The 14398-nt window shown below is 45.2% G+C and overlaps 1 protein-coding gene across 6 annotated transcripts in view; it reads left to right on the top strand.

Moving 5' to 3' along the window:
- The window catches only part of ITPR1 (inositol 1,4,5-trisphosphate receptor type 1), a 345755-nt gene that overhangs the window by 218691 nt on the left and 112666 nt on the right, over window positions 1–14398 (top strand). The window lies entirely within an intron of this gene.

Here is a 14398-nt window from a genome sequence, read left to right as displayed (position 1 = left end):
TCCTAAGCTGAGTTGATAGGGGTTTAGCTTTTAACCCAACTCTGTTCCATCCTTTTCTGAAAGGACATGGTTCTTGATCGGGGATCTTGCCCTCGTTCATAGCTCAGTTCAAGAGTTTTCTCTACAAGGGAGTACAAAGAGCCTTTCAGGGCTCTTGGTTCAGTGACCTACGAGGTTTTTTGTTGGTTTTTTTTCCCTTGGCCACGCTGTGTGGCATGAGGGATCCTAGATCCCCAACCAAGGTTCGAACCCATGCCCCTTGTATTAGGAACATGGAGTCTTAACCACTGGACCACCAGGGAAGTCCCGACCTGCGAGGTTTGATACCTGGCATGTAAACAAAGTGTGGCAGCATCCTGCCCGAGATGTCAGGGTGCAGTGGTGTCCGGAATGCCCACACCTCTCAAGACGGTTGCGTTCTAACGATACTCCAACCCGAGTCAGCGATGAGAAATACAGTGACAAAGCTTCTAACACTTAGCTTGCTTGTATTTCCTGTTCTAACATTGCCTTCTTTTTCTCCCCCCTTTTTTCTTTTCCAGCTCATCTCCATTGATGAATTGGATAATGCTGAGGTCCTAATTTCATTTTTTTTTTTAAGTGTCCCGTGGTGATGTGTCCATGACCCTCTCCCAGCGAACTCTGTGACCTGTCCCCTAGTCTAGCAGCATCTAGTATCTGACTTTGTGTAGCATGCCTCTGGGAGTGAGTCAAGTCCTTCGTGTCTGTGTTAGCGTTTCCCATGAGTTTGTTTGCCGTTTGTCCTTGGAGCCCATCTGAGTCTAGATAAATTTTCTAAACTGTGATAAAATTTCGATCATTCACTGTCTAGAAGCTCAGCTGAATTTGTGGTTGGCGCTGGCTATTAACAGATCTCTGAGACTCAATGTTGATACTTCTCTGTCAGTATGTGAAGCACTCATGCAAAAAGAAGTAACTATGGGTATAGTTTGCAAGTAGTGAAAGAAAAACACAAACCACTGCTCTCTCGGTCTGCATGTTGGAAAGTGTTAAGTGTGAGGGGGTCATAGAAAATTTTGTCAAAGTGCAGAGCGAATTCTACAGCGATCTCAAGACTTTTCAGCTGCTGGCTTGCAATGGAATTAAGAATATACTATGTTCTTGGCTTCTCAATTCTAGGAAAACCACCTAGAGATCGAGAAACTGAAATGTTATCTCATGGTTTCTATACTTAGGTATCAAATTAGTTTCATTTACTCAAATTACCCTGGAGACTCACGAGTGGCCATCTTGTTTGGGATTTGAGGGCCTCCTAAATATTTTCTCTCTTGTAAATATTTTTCAAGATTTGCATGTTTGGTAATTGATAAGAGAAAGGATTAATTGGGGGAATTAATATATGTAATTGAGGGAGTCTAATTGCTTAGGAAAGGGAGGCACATTGGAAAAAAATTTATCTGACTTTTAAAAATTAATTTTCTGGTCTACTTCTTTAGATATCTGTTTGTTCTTTTGGTAAACCAATGGATACCTTCTTTTGATGGAATAGAATACAAAAATAGCTCTAGTAGCTACCACCAGAATTTCAGAAATACCAAGAGATGGTTCAGATACCCCTAAGGTGAATTTGAATCACAGACTTTAAAAATGAAAGCGACATGAGTGGTTATGAATTTGGTCAGGTCCCTCAGGAATGGAGGAGCTCAGAGAGGTTGAGTGAGTGGTCTTAGTTCACACAGCTAGATAGCCGGCAAGGCAGAGCTAGCACTGTGGGCTCAGCTGCCGGCCTGGAGCGCTTACTGCTCAACCACAGGAGATTCTGTAAGCTCGGGCTTTCCCTTAAATCGATCAGCATGAACAGGTGAGGAGGCCATGCTTCTCTGGGGTGAATAGAACGTGAGAAAAACAGCACGTTGTCCAGGGGTTTAACCCCTTTAACTACAGTGATTTTTGCTGCTTCCTGTTTAGTCCTCGTTCTTCCGGGTTATTTGTTTGCCAGCAAAACATCTAATGCTGAATCTTCATTTTGGCAGCCTTCGACTCTTCTTCTTTCTACCTAAAGTTGTAAAGGCTTCCATGATTTGAATTTTTCCTCTAGAATATTGAGGTTGTGGTCCTATTTGTTTAAATACAGATGAAGTCAGGAAAGGAAAGCCTTCCCTTATCGGAGTCTGCAGGGTTATTAATACACTGTTTTGCACCATAGTAATCATTTGATGTGTTTGCTTGCTCAAGATAGAACTTGGGTCTCCTGGCTGGGAGTTTATTGCTCGCTTATGGAAAGATTCCACAGTTGGAGCAGGTGTGTTTATAATTATACGCTAGGAAATAGAATACTGTCTGTTTATAAAAGAAGAATGTTCTGGCAGCCCCTTGGATTCTTTGAAAATTCCCTGAGGAAGCAACTGTGGATCCCCTCTCTGCTGTTACCCCGGCAACCATCAGTGCCCTGGGGCATCAGCACTGTCCCCAGGCCCTCAGGCTGTTGGGTCTGGCCTTCTAAGCAGAGATGCCTGACCGCCTTTTATCATCCCTGGCTGTTCTGGAAATGAGTGCAGTTCCCGAGGTCTCCCCTGCCAAGCCTTCTGTCCATGTGTGCGGGTGGAAATCAGCAGCCCACAGCTGGAGTTCTGCAGCAACTCCATTAAGAAACTCAAGGAGAGTTCACGCTGGCCCACGTTATGGGCAAGGCCTCCAACCTAAAAATTGTAAACCAGCACTTCAGACTTGAACCCTGCCGAGGAATAGCCCCTGAGCCAGGGTATGACATGTCTGGAAGAGCCGTGATCCCCGGGATGGGGAGGGACCACTCCTCTCCAATGATACAGGCCTCTTGGACATTGTCAGAGAAGAGGCGCGGTGAACTGCTTGGGAAAATAGCACAGCATCTTCTGAGTCTCTGTGTGTGCTCTGAGAAAGGGTGAAGTGAGGACAGAGTCCCTCTCTGAAGAGTGCACGGAGGAGGCCTCCTCGGCTATCTCCTGGAGTGAAATTTCATTTGAAACCAGAGAGAGGAGGGTTTCCCTTTTTGTTTTATTATGATGATCATTATTTTTGTTGTTCTTGCAAATCAAGAGGCAAGGTCTCCATCATTACCACCTGATTTTCCCTTTTTCTTGGGGTACAGGAAGAGGACAGATGTGAGGGGAGAGGTATAGAATGTTTCTGTCACCCCCAGAAAGAAAACACCCCACGACCCATTCTTGGCTTTAAACAGACACCGATGACTGCTCAAGACACTAGTTTGTCTAACATTTGAGTGCCTGTTCCCTTCCAGGTGCTTGGCTAGGGCTTTTGGATCCAGCGGTGCCCCAAGTAGGCACAGTGTCTGCCCTCCTGGCATTTATGGTTTTGCCAGGGCAACAGACAATATTACGAGCCAGTGTTAACTGGGACACGTAGGAAGGTGAAGTACAGGGAAGCATGTTGTTGTCATTGTTCAGTCACTAGGTCAAGTCTGACTTTGTGACCCCATGGACTGCAGCATGCCAGGCTTCCCTGGCCTTTACTATCTCCTGAAGTTGCTAAGATTCATGTCCATTGAGTCAGTGATGCCATCTCTAACCATGTCATCCTCTATCACCGCCTTTTCCTCCTGCCTTCAATCTTTCCTAGCATCAGGGTCTTTTCTAATGAGTTGGCTCTTCACCTGAAGTGGCCAAAGTTTTGGAGCTTCATCATCAGTCCTTCCAATGAATAGTCAGGGTTGATTTCCTTTAGGATTTGGGTCGTGAGAACATGGGGTCACAAGAATATGTAACTTAGGGACTTGTACCTGAGCAAGGAGGTCAGTTCACACCGGGCGAGGACCACTGGCAGGTGGTCTTAGTGACTCACTGCAATGGAGAAGCGAGATTGGTGCTCCCACTCCTTAGGGTGGCTGCAGCCTGCCTGTATCTGCCAGGTTTGAGTCCTCGGCTTCTGCCACCATGCCACCAAGAGCTGCTTCTGCAAGCAAGGGTGGGCCCTGTCAATAATAAAATTCAGCAGGGGGGCGAGGGGGGAGAGAGAAAACAGAGAAGCACAAGAATTATTCAATTTCACCTTCAGGGGGCGTTCTCATGACGTCCAAGCCAGAGTGGAGGTGTCCTACTTTCTTACATCGCTGTGAACTGCTGGGTTGGGCACCTGCCAACATTCAGGCGGCAGTTACATAAGAGCTTCTTTTTTTCCTGGAATTTAGGCTCGCTGCTGCTGTGTGACCTTCAACAGTAATTGCCAATAAATGCAGCGGGGCTGTTTACTGTTAGACACTGGCAGCGCTGGAGCAAGCGAGCTCAGCTCGGAGCGTACAGAAGCTATTGCAGAATCTCGGGAAGTTTTTTGTTTTTTCCTTTCTTTTCATTTTTTTTTAATGCTGAGATGATTCCATCCATAATGATAGAAGTTGTGTAATTCAATCAAGTCAGAATGCATTTTTTAAAAAATGATTTTCACTTTTGGGTTCAGTTCTGATGAACTTGTGTAAAATATAGGTGAAACTGCATCATCAGGGCCAAATAATGTCTATTTCTTGTTTCAAAAAGCCAGTGCCATTAGTAAATGGTATTATGCCAGCTGATGTGAAGATTCAAAGTTGTCCTGCTAAAATGCTAGGTAACCTCTCTCTGCTCAGTTTTCTTTCAGATGCTCTGTTCTCTTAATGTGATTTGCAAAGACTTGTGAAAGGCAGCAGACATACTTGCAAGCCCATTGGCTGTTTGTTTATTTTTTCCCTCCTCTGAGATGGAGTGGGTGAAAAGGAGCTGAAGACTGATTCATGGCGTTGGAGATGATAAATCCTCTTTGCTGTGCTGAGAATTCGATCTATAATACAGTCTCATTTCTTTTTTGTTGTTGTTGTTTTTCTTGTTGCTTTAGGTATAAGGTTGGGTTGTTGATTGGATGTTCAGTCTCATTTCTTGAACTGTATTCAGTGTCTGCTAGGGGTGGTCCACGAAAGGAAGACATCTTATTTCAAAGGAAGATTCTAGAAGCCTCGGGGTAGGATCCTTGTTGATGACAGCAGGAAACAGAGTGTCTAAGTGGCTCTGTCGTGTGTTGGCCTGTATCGGGCACACACTGATGTCTGCATGTGTGTATTTGCGGTATGTACGCATGTGAGTGTGTGTGCCTGGACACACGCCACAGATAGGAACCCTGGGAAGCCTGCGGGCTTCTTTTTATTTAAGAATGACAAGATATAACTTCCCTTCATTTGTGGTAGAAATTTATCCTGAGTAAAACGGAAGGTACATCATGTATAGAAAGTGAGTGTTTCAGCATCTCCTGCATGAATCTACTAATGCTACTCCAGTGCAGTAGTCAGGATAACCAGTTGGGATTCTCTGACTTGAGATTCATTTTTTAATTTCTGCTTCAAAGCCAGTCATTTGAAATCTTTTTTTCTGTGAAATTTGATCTTGCTAGCCTTGTCTAAAAGCTATGGGAAGACTTAAAATCCAAGAAAAAAAAAAATGTGAAGAGGCAACAGAGGGCAATAGTCAGTTTCTAAGTTCAAAATCAGATAGAATCAGATCACTGCCAGTCAACTGTTGGTTTAGAGAGACTTCACCTTGACTGGAGCTGTCAGCATCTCAATATACTGACCGATCCTGGGGTGAGGTGGTAAAAGACAAGACGTGGGAAACACAGGCATACTCCTTTTCTCAGAACAGTCTCCATTACCATAGGGTCACTGAGCGTGATCTTTCATGTTAAAAAAAAAAAAAGTTACTTTGATAATAAAAATGTGCCGAGAAAATCAGTTCATTCATTTACCAGAACTATCCTTTGCTTTGGGTAGTATGTATATGTATTTATGCAGCTTATGTAGTTATGATTTGAACATATATGGCTTTTTCCAAATTGTGACTGACCGCCATAAAGAGCCAATCCTCCCAGAAATACAGCTGAAATCCTCTTAGGAGGAAGTGCTAATAGAAGCTGTTGGTTATTTTGCCAAATTATATGCCCGGCTTGGTTTGGCCTTTTCCATGCCTGAAATCATTCTGTGTTCTATTGGGTTGTGTTATTTAGGGAACTTAGCTGTTTGATATTACAGAATAAAGTTTACTGAAAATATACCAAGCATAACTTAATGTTTTAGCTGGAAGGAATCCTTATAATAACTGCTCCAGTCTCCTTGAACTACAGGTCAGGAGATGGAAGCCCAGAGATGTTCAGTGACTGGCTGAGGGTCACACAGCACCAGTCCCTGCATGAGCCACCATCAGGCAATACCCGTCCATTGTTCTTGATTTTTCCATTCTCTTTCTATGAATGGATGACATTAAAAAATTGTCCTTCTGTGTAAATAGTGGTTCTCGAAGAAGCAAAAATTTTCTATTGTCTCAGAGGTCTTCCTGGAACGTTCTAGGAGAAAAGGTTGTTAATCTTAATTTTCATTTCAAAAATTAAACACCAATATGCCAGCAGTTTAGGGAGGCAGTTGAGTACCAGTACAATCATAAAACATACCAGAAACCACTGGTCTCTTGAGTGCTTAAGAAACAGCTCTGTGAACATTCTGAAAGGATTCAAGATGCTTCTTTAGACATAAGGGATATCAAACTAGAGAATTTTAAAAAGACACGAGTTCCACTCCATCTTGTTCTTTAACTATTATTTTGATTGGCAACGCCGTAAGAGGGTAGCTGCCTGGCTTCCTGTAGTAAATCCATGTCTGTAATCCTTTTGTTCTGATCGTATAGAATCGGTGTGAAGGATATGTTGGTGGAATGTGGCCAAAGCTGACTGTAAATGATAGTACTTTTCTCCATCTGTGTCTCCGACTGCTCCAAAGCACATGGGAACTTGCCTTCATTCTTCTTTTCCTCGTGTGTCCTTTTTGCACTAAGGGGCAGATGGCACGTGTGTGCACAACTTTACTTCTTCAGCCTAAAGCCTGCAGAACGCAGGGGTGGAGTTAAAACGCAATCTTGGATCATGATATCATTTGTATTATCTGGAGAACACATTTCCCTGAGCCCTGGTTTTGTTCCCCTCACCACACTCAAGTCCTCTCGTAACACCCTGTGCCTCCCGATCCCAACAGGAGGCTAAACACGTTGGAGAGAGAGTTGCTCCTTGAAGCAAGTGGAGTTGCACTCACGTCTGAGGGCTCTTCTGTCCAGAACTGAGTGAGCAGCTCTCCACATCTGCCTCTTCATCCTTCATAAAATAATTTAATCTTTGTAGTTGAAGAGATCCCTTATACCTTTACTTCATTTTACCTGTTGGCAAATAGAGGGGGAAAAAAGAAATAATTAGGTTACAAGATAACAGTCTTATATTAAGAGCATTTTTTCCATCTTGGGGATCACACCATGAAAGGGGTATCTAGTGTTGAGCTGGGTTGTGACCCCACGAGATTTCCGAGCTCCCACCCCATCCCACGCTTTTAGCACCTGCTCCAGCTCCCCGCCGACAGCCGCACTCTGGCCTCGGGAGAGGTCTGCTGTGTCGCTGGAGCCCCGCCGAGGGAGGCCAAGGTCACCCTGTGGCAGTGTGAGCCTTGGCTTCCCTCCACGGCCCCAGACTGCACCTTGAACCCGCCAGCCATGCCTGGTGCATGACCGAGGCCCAGGGCGGGGTCCAGCAGTTCCGTCCGACATCCGTCTCTGCCCCGAGCACGTGCCCTTCGGCGGCCAGATTCGCAGAGCTGCCATCACGTGGAGCTGTGGACGTTTTCAGCCGCTACACACATCCTTTCCTTGGCCGGTCCTTTTCCTCGGGGCCGTCATCTTGTCTCTCGTTTGTGGGTTGGGCATAATGAAGTTCAGGAGTCGTCAGAGGTGTGGGGTGTCCACGGGTATGGCAGGGGCGACCGGGGAACCTGGTATCCCTGGAGCCCCGAGAGAAGTGCGTGGAGGGAGGAGAAACCAGCCAAGAAAGCTGCAGCCAGGAGCCTTCCTTTCTCTTCCCAGAGCCACAGGAGGGGAGAGACTTTTTCAGTCCCTAAGCCAGAGCCTGGGGTGTCGCCCTCTGATGCAGTGCCAGGATGTGGGGAAAGGAGAGGCTGGGAGCACGCATGTGTCCACTGGAGAAGCTCATCATGGGCAGGTGGTGGTGCAGATCTTGCGGGGGCTTCGAGCCCCCTGGAAGGGGACTGCGCTGGAAGCCCCTGTGGTCGTCACCCGCCCACCCACCCTTCCCTGAGCCCCCAGGGGCCGTGTGCTAGATCACTTTTCCTCTGTGGACAACCAGAACATAGATGTGCAGTACCTCTGCCTTTGACATCTTTTATTATTTAAGATATAGTTCCTTCTTGATCAGTGCTAGGCTTTTTCTTTCTTTCATTTAGATGTGTTTCCCCATCTCAGGCCAGTCATCTCTCCCAGCGCAACCACATTAAATTCAGTTTAGAAGTGAGGGTGTCTTCTGCCCTCCGCAGATGAAACCCCCTTCAGTGGGTGTGGCAACCCGGTCATCTCATCGTCAGTTTTGTCCCCAAGTGTTGGTCTCAGGACTTCTTTGTGGTCACCAGATACATGTGCTGTAACTAACCTGCTCCCTTTTATTCCCAACTAGCTTCCCCAAGCTCCGGATTCTGAGAACTCCACCGAGGTGTGTGTCGCTCCCCTGTATCTGCGATGCCAGCAAATACAGGCGCTTGTCAGTGTTGCCGGTTGGGTGTGAACTGTCATGGTGAAATGTCTGTCTCTTGGGAAGGTGCAGGAGGAACATGTCTAGCCTGGCTGGGACCTGATCATTGCTATAATTGGGTGGCCCTTGGTGTAGAAAGTTCTGAGGAGCTTAAGCCACAGTGTCCTGCTGGTGAGGGCTCGTGACTTTCTGAAGGTTTTTGCACAAAACCCTTCGTCTCCTCCTTGGAACCTTTGGCCGAGAAACTCTGGACGGTCCAGACCTTTCTGCTGTTATACAAAACAGAACTTTGGGTCCTGCGCGGAGATGAAGGAGATTTCAAGTTCAGGATATCTGTGTTATCTTTTGGGTGGCGCTGTTGATGAAGGTGTAGTTTCACGGCACGCTGCTTCTGTTCTTCCTGTCGCTAGCTCAGCTTGCTAAATGTGGGACTAGAATTCATTAAGGCGTCTAAAGTTACCAAGAAGCTTTTTGGGGGAGGCATCCTTCCAAAGATCAAAATTTACTCTCTGAAAACTGTTCTAGAATCACAGGAGTCAGAGCTAAAACGTGCGCTCGATCTGAAAGGAGATGTTAGAAATGAAACTGATGATCAACAAGCTGAGTTCCAGTGGGCATGCTTTGTAATGATCAGTCCTCTAATATTCTAATCAGAGCTCTTCAGCATCAGTAGCCTTGATTAGAATGCCGTGGGCTGGGGCGAAGCGTAGGTCTCACGTATGTGTTGGGAGTGTGTGCCCTGACATCCTCATGCATGTGCTGAGCAGTAATCCATGCATGAGTCGTACAAGGACCTGCCCGGTTGCATCTTGCATTACAGCCCCTTTTGGGTTCATGTAAATGTACAGAACATTGAACTTCATTTTCGTAGTGTTTGTGGATAAAAATATTAGCCAGACATTATTGGTCATGTGCCTGCTCGTTTCACACGGTGCTCTGGGGTTGGGGATGGGCCAGTAGTTGAGTAGCAGCCGTCGTCATGAGCCCTGGTGTCTGTCTGGGGAAAGCCAGCCTCGGGCCTGCACTCCTTCTGTGTCAGTCCTCACTGTGTGCGCACTCTGTGTACTTCATTTGTGACCGACCCTGAAGATGAGGGTGTCCTAGTGTCGTACTTAAATGGGATTTCTGCCTGCTTAGCAGGAGCTCGAACCGAGTCCACCGCTGAGGCAGCTGGAGGATCATAAAAGGGTACGTAGTCCTGGGAGCTGGGGGCAATGACCACTGTTCCGCCCCCAGCCATACGCTCTGATGGACAAATGGGCAGTTTTTGTTGTCGTCGTCATTGTTGCAGCGTTAATTGGCTCAGAACCAGTCACAGCCTTTTGTCTAAATGAAACTAACTGATGGTCCTACATATAATCTACCTCTTCACACACTGCTTCCAGCCAGTCCCCAAATAACAACCAAGTCACTTGTCACATCTTCTCTTCTTTTGCTGGGTTAGATATTTCCTTATGGGTAGCATTAAAAAAAAAATTTTTTTTTTGTAAGTAACTGGTGGTCATTATGGGTAATGTATAGTAAACAAAAAAGTATAATGTAAAACTGTCCATAATTACACTACCTGGCTATAAAGCTGCTAAAGATTTACTGTTTCCTTCTGCCCTCTTTTTTGCACACATGAGAATATGTGCCAACACACACACATACTTTCATTGTCACTGGGGTTCTTTCAAGTGTACAACATTTATTCCTTGCTTTTGTCATATGATATCTGAGTATTTTCATTAACAGTCCTTGAAAGTTGACAGCTGCCTAAAGTTCCGGTGACTAACAAGTCTTTTGTAATATTTTGCTTCGAGGGAATGAACCGGTGTGTATACATGTGGATAGACACATAAAAGGGGAATTTCTAGGCCGAAGGGTCGATACTTTCTTATAGTGCTAAACCATTTCCCAGAAGGCTACGTATACCATCCACATGCTGGCTACTGATGACGTGTTTTACCCATCTTTGGAAAATACTAGATGTTCTGGTTCTCTGGGTGTCTTATCATGTGCCAATCACTATGCTAAGACTTTTACACGTGTTCACAGCGTAAATGTTTATAAAGGCTGACAGTGACCCAGTGACAGAGCCTGCAGCCCCATTTCACAGATGAGGAAACTGAAACCCAGCGAGCTTGCATACCTTAGCCAAGTCATGAGGTTAGGAAGTGAGCAGTCATGACCAGAACTGCTGTGAAATTGTAGTTATCAGCGTCCTGGAGAATGTTTGCCTGGGCCACCTTTGTTAAGCTCACAAGTTTTCAGTACCTGCAGAGTCCCATCGCTTCTTGGATCCTTTCCTTTTTCTTGCGATGGTTCTTTCTCAAATGATAGCCAAAGATGTGCTTCTAGGAAATTGATAGTCAGCCCTCCCCCACTCCAGCTCCCAGTGCCTCCTGCCATTCATTGATCAGGGGCACCTTGCCTTCCTGCTTTTTCCACCCCTGCCTGTTCCTCAAGAGTTGTCCTGGGTCTTAGAAGCAGCCAGTAAAGGCACATAGCTGTCCCTTGTGCCCTGAGTTGGATGTTGCCCCAGGGCATGAGCTTTGGAATTAGAAACTGGGTCAAGCCTGCTTTTGCCAGGTGCTCACTGTGTGATTTGGGGCACTTTTAACTCAGTTCCTCCTGCTGTAAAATGGGGACAAGAGTCTCCGCCCTTTACTGCTCTCTGGACTCTTCTCCAGAGCCATGCACTTGAGGCACTTAGCAGGGTGGCTGGACCGGGAGAAGGGATTTCAATGACCCCAGTGGTCATCTTGCAGACTGAGATACGGCCGTGATTTGACAGAAAACAGGGGTAGGAAGAGGAAGGTATTTTTAAGTTGAGGTACTGCCCTAGTGCTGACTAAGGTGTGAGAGGCTCACTGCTCACGTGAGCGACTGATCTTCCCTGAAGCACCTGACTTTTAAGTGGTTGGAACCTTGGAGCCCAAAGGTCACTTCTTTCCTTCGCGATCTTAACTCTTGGTGCCCTGTTCAATGCTGGGCTGTATATTTCCACACAGTTTATTAGTCACTAGTTTAATGGACAGAATGAAACTCGTGACTTGCAAGGCAGGAACTTGGTTTCTTGCCTCCACATCACTGACCTGCCATTTTCACCATTTTTCCCTGAAACTTAACTGCCAATGAAACTTTGCCTTTCTTTTCTCAGTCTTGGGTAATCATGCGTGTGGGGTTTCTTACCACGACACAAACATCTGATATTTGTTTGCATACTGTAGGTGTAAACTGCTGGGGAAGAAAACTAGTCTTCTTTTGAAAAAAAGAGGGGGGGGTGCTGCGTGGCCAAATGTGAGAGCTGGAGATGTGATGTTGTTTAGGAAGTGACATTTTTTGCTTCACTACAATCAGCTCTCTCAACCCAGTACTCTGTGAATAGCTTAGTGCTGTTGAGTAATTTATATTAAGATGATTAGGAATGCTTTTGTCTGTAGATTTTAATTTTTCCCAAATTAAACCGCGAGCTCAGAAAAACAGAATTTGCCTTGAACCTAAGTTTTCACACTAGGATTCACGTTGCTTTTAATGATGTTTATCCATTTTCTGTCTGTCCCCCCTTTTTTTTAACCTAAAATTTTCAGTCTTTATTCTTTCAGAAAAGAAACAATTCTCATCTTGTTCTTTATTAAAAACAAAAAAAAAGCAAACCCCACATGTTCTCTTTTCCCCCCTTGCCTTAAAATTTATTTACTTTTGGAGAGAAGGTGAGGTACTAGTGTGCCAAAAACCTTATAATTAAGAGGGAAGAATTAGAAGTTTGTGGGGTGGAGCGTGTATGTGTGTGTGTTTCCATAATGAGTACGTGTTATGATATTCTTTTATGGGGGAAAATGTACCATTTGATGCATCAGTTGCTATGGTAACCGCTAGGGTTTGTCTGTGCAAAGAGAGGCAAAATGGTAATGTGGGATCCCTTGGTAACTTCAGTTCGGCATCCAGGCTACACAAATGTGAAGTTCCTGTTCCTGAAGTCCGCGTGTTCCTGGAAGGCACCTACTTCCTTCCCTACCTCCTGCTTCCTTGATTGCAGATTCACCAGGGTCTCAATGATGCGACCCTCAAAACCTGGAGAAGCAAAAGATCTGAGCGAGTCCGGTCCTAGCTAGAATCCTAGGGTGAGGGCTCCGGTTGAGTCTTCCTTGACAAGTACGTCTGTCGGCAGCTGACGGTCATTCAGCTTTTGACCATTCAGCCCTATGATCTTCCAGATTCTTGCCACGATGGAGAGCTGGACTGTTCTCTGTGGCTGAAGCTCACTGGTCTCAGCCCAGTCATTTAGCTCTCAGACAGTATTCTCGTGGTGCCCCAGAGGATCCCATAGAAAGCTGGGGTGGTTTCCTACCAACCATCCCTCTTGGGAGAACTCAAAGTCTGTATCTCCTGAAAGAAACTCCAGTAGATGCATCACTGAGTTGTCAAAGGGACACGGTATTTAATACACTGTTATATTCTCTGTGGAGGTGACCTTGTCGTTCCTCCTCTTCTTGACCATTCCTTTGACATCTGTGTTTCTTCTGTGAAGTCAGCCTTTTTAAATCACCTGTCTCAATGACTCTTTTAGAGAGTGTTGACATGTTTGTACTAGTGCAAAGCTATGTCCTAATACCAAAATGTGGTTTTCTAAGCCATTAAAGGATATTATACTGAAAATAGTTTATTTTGAAAGTATTTTTTAAGGATCACAAATAGCTTCCCCATTGAAAGTTCTCTGGGAATTTTGAATTTACTGATGGTCAAGGTACGAAGTGATTTTCTTATCCTAATGAGAATTCTTCTTTGTTTAACTACAGTGAGATGTGTATTTGTGGATGTAATGGAGAGAAGAAAGACAAGGTTTTTTTCTTTTCTGAACTTTTTCATTGAAAAATCAGGCTTGCCTCCCTGCTTCTCTCGCTTTTCCTATTTACCCCATCTCACCACTTATCCCTGGAGTCTTTGACCAGCAGCATGAATTTAACCAAGGAGAAAAGCCAGCTGGGTCACCTTGGGACCTCATATCATTTTGACAGTGGGACTGAGTTTTCTGCTTCGTCCTTCTTCCCTGGTCCTGCCTCCTCAGGGTACCCCTGGTCTCCACCATCCTCAGGACGTCCTGCTCCCTCCCATCTTGTCTTGCAAACACCTTCCTCGAAATCTCCAGACCTGTTCTTGAAGCTTATTAACAGATCACTTTTAAGTTCTCCTGACTCTCAGTACAGTCTCAGGTCTCTTCGATAGAATGCTGGAGTCCCTATTTCAGAGACCAGCTGTATTGCAACGCATCTTCCCTCTGCTAACTTCTCACTTAGCTCTTTCCGGGATGTGCCAGAGGAACTCCAGGACTTACTCCTTTGTCCCTCAGAAACAGTCCAGGAAAATCTGTACAGCCTTTAACTGGTAAAAAGTTCCAGATTGGCGGAGTTGGGGGTGGGGATTGGGTGGTAGTCCCTCAGCAAGACTGCCGAGAGTGAATCCTGCCACTTTGCCAGTTTGCGAAGTGTTTGGGAACAGATCAGAGTGGTTTCTTTGCTCTGTTTTGGTTGGAATTGTGGAAAGAGTTGTTTTATCCCCTGCCCAGGATTCTTTTAATATTTATATATTTTTTAAGTTTTTTGTCATGGAAATGTTTTTAAAAAATCCCCCAAATACATGTTTTGAAGAGTTTTGAGAACCCTCATTCATAACTCAGATTCCATGACTATCAGCTCATGTCCGCATTTATACCCAACTAGGCCCTTCCTCCCATATTCTTTAAAAGAAAATCTCAAATGTCATTTTCATCCATGCTACTTGTTTGTTGATTGACATGTCTGATATCTGCCAATAATTTATTTTCTGTTGCATTTGTTTTCTTTACCATTTGGCTCATTGACTATTTCTG

Source organism: Muntiacus reevesi, chromosome 4 (genome assembly GCF_963930625.1).
Source record: "Muntiacus reevesi chromosome 4, mMunRee1.1, whole genome shotgun sequence".
Lineage (NCBI taxonomy): Eukaryota > Metazoa > Chordata > Mammalia > Artiodactyla > Cervidae > Muntiacus > Muntiacus reevesi.
Note: the sequence above shows the minus strand (reverse complement) of the source record. Positions and strands in the feature narration are given on the sequence as shown.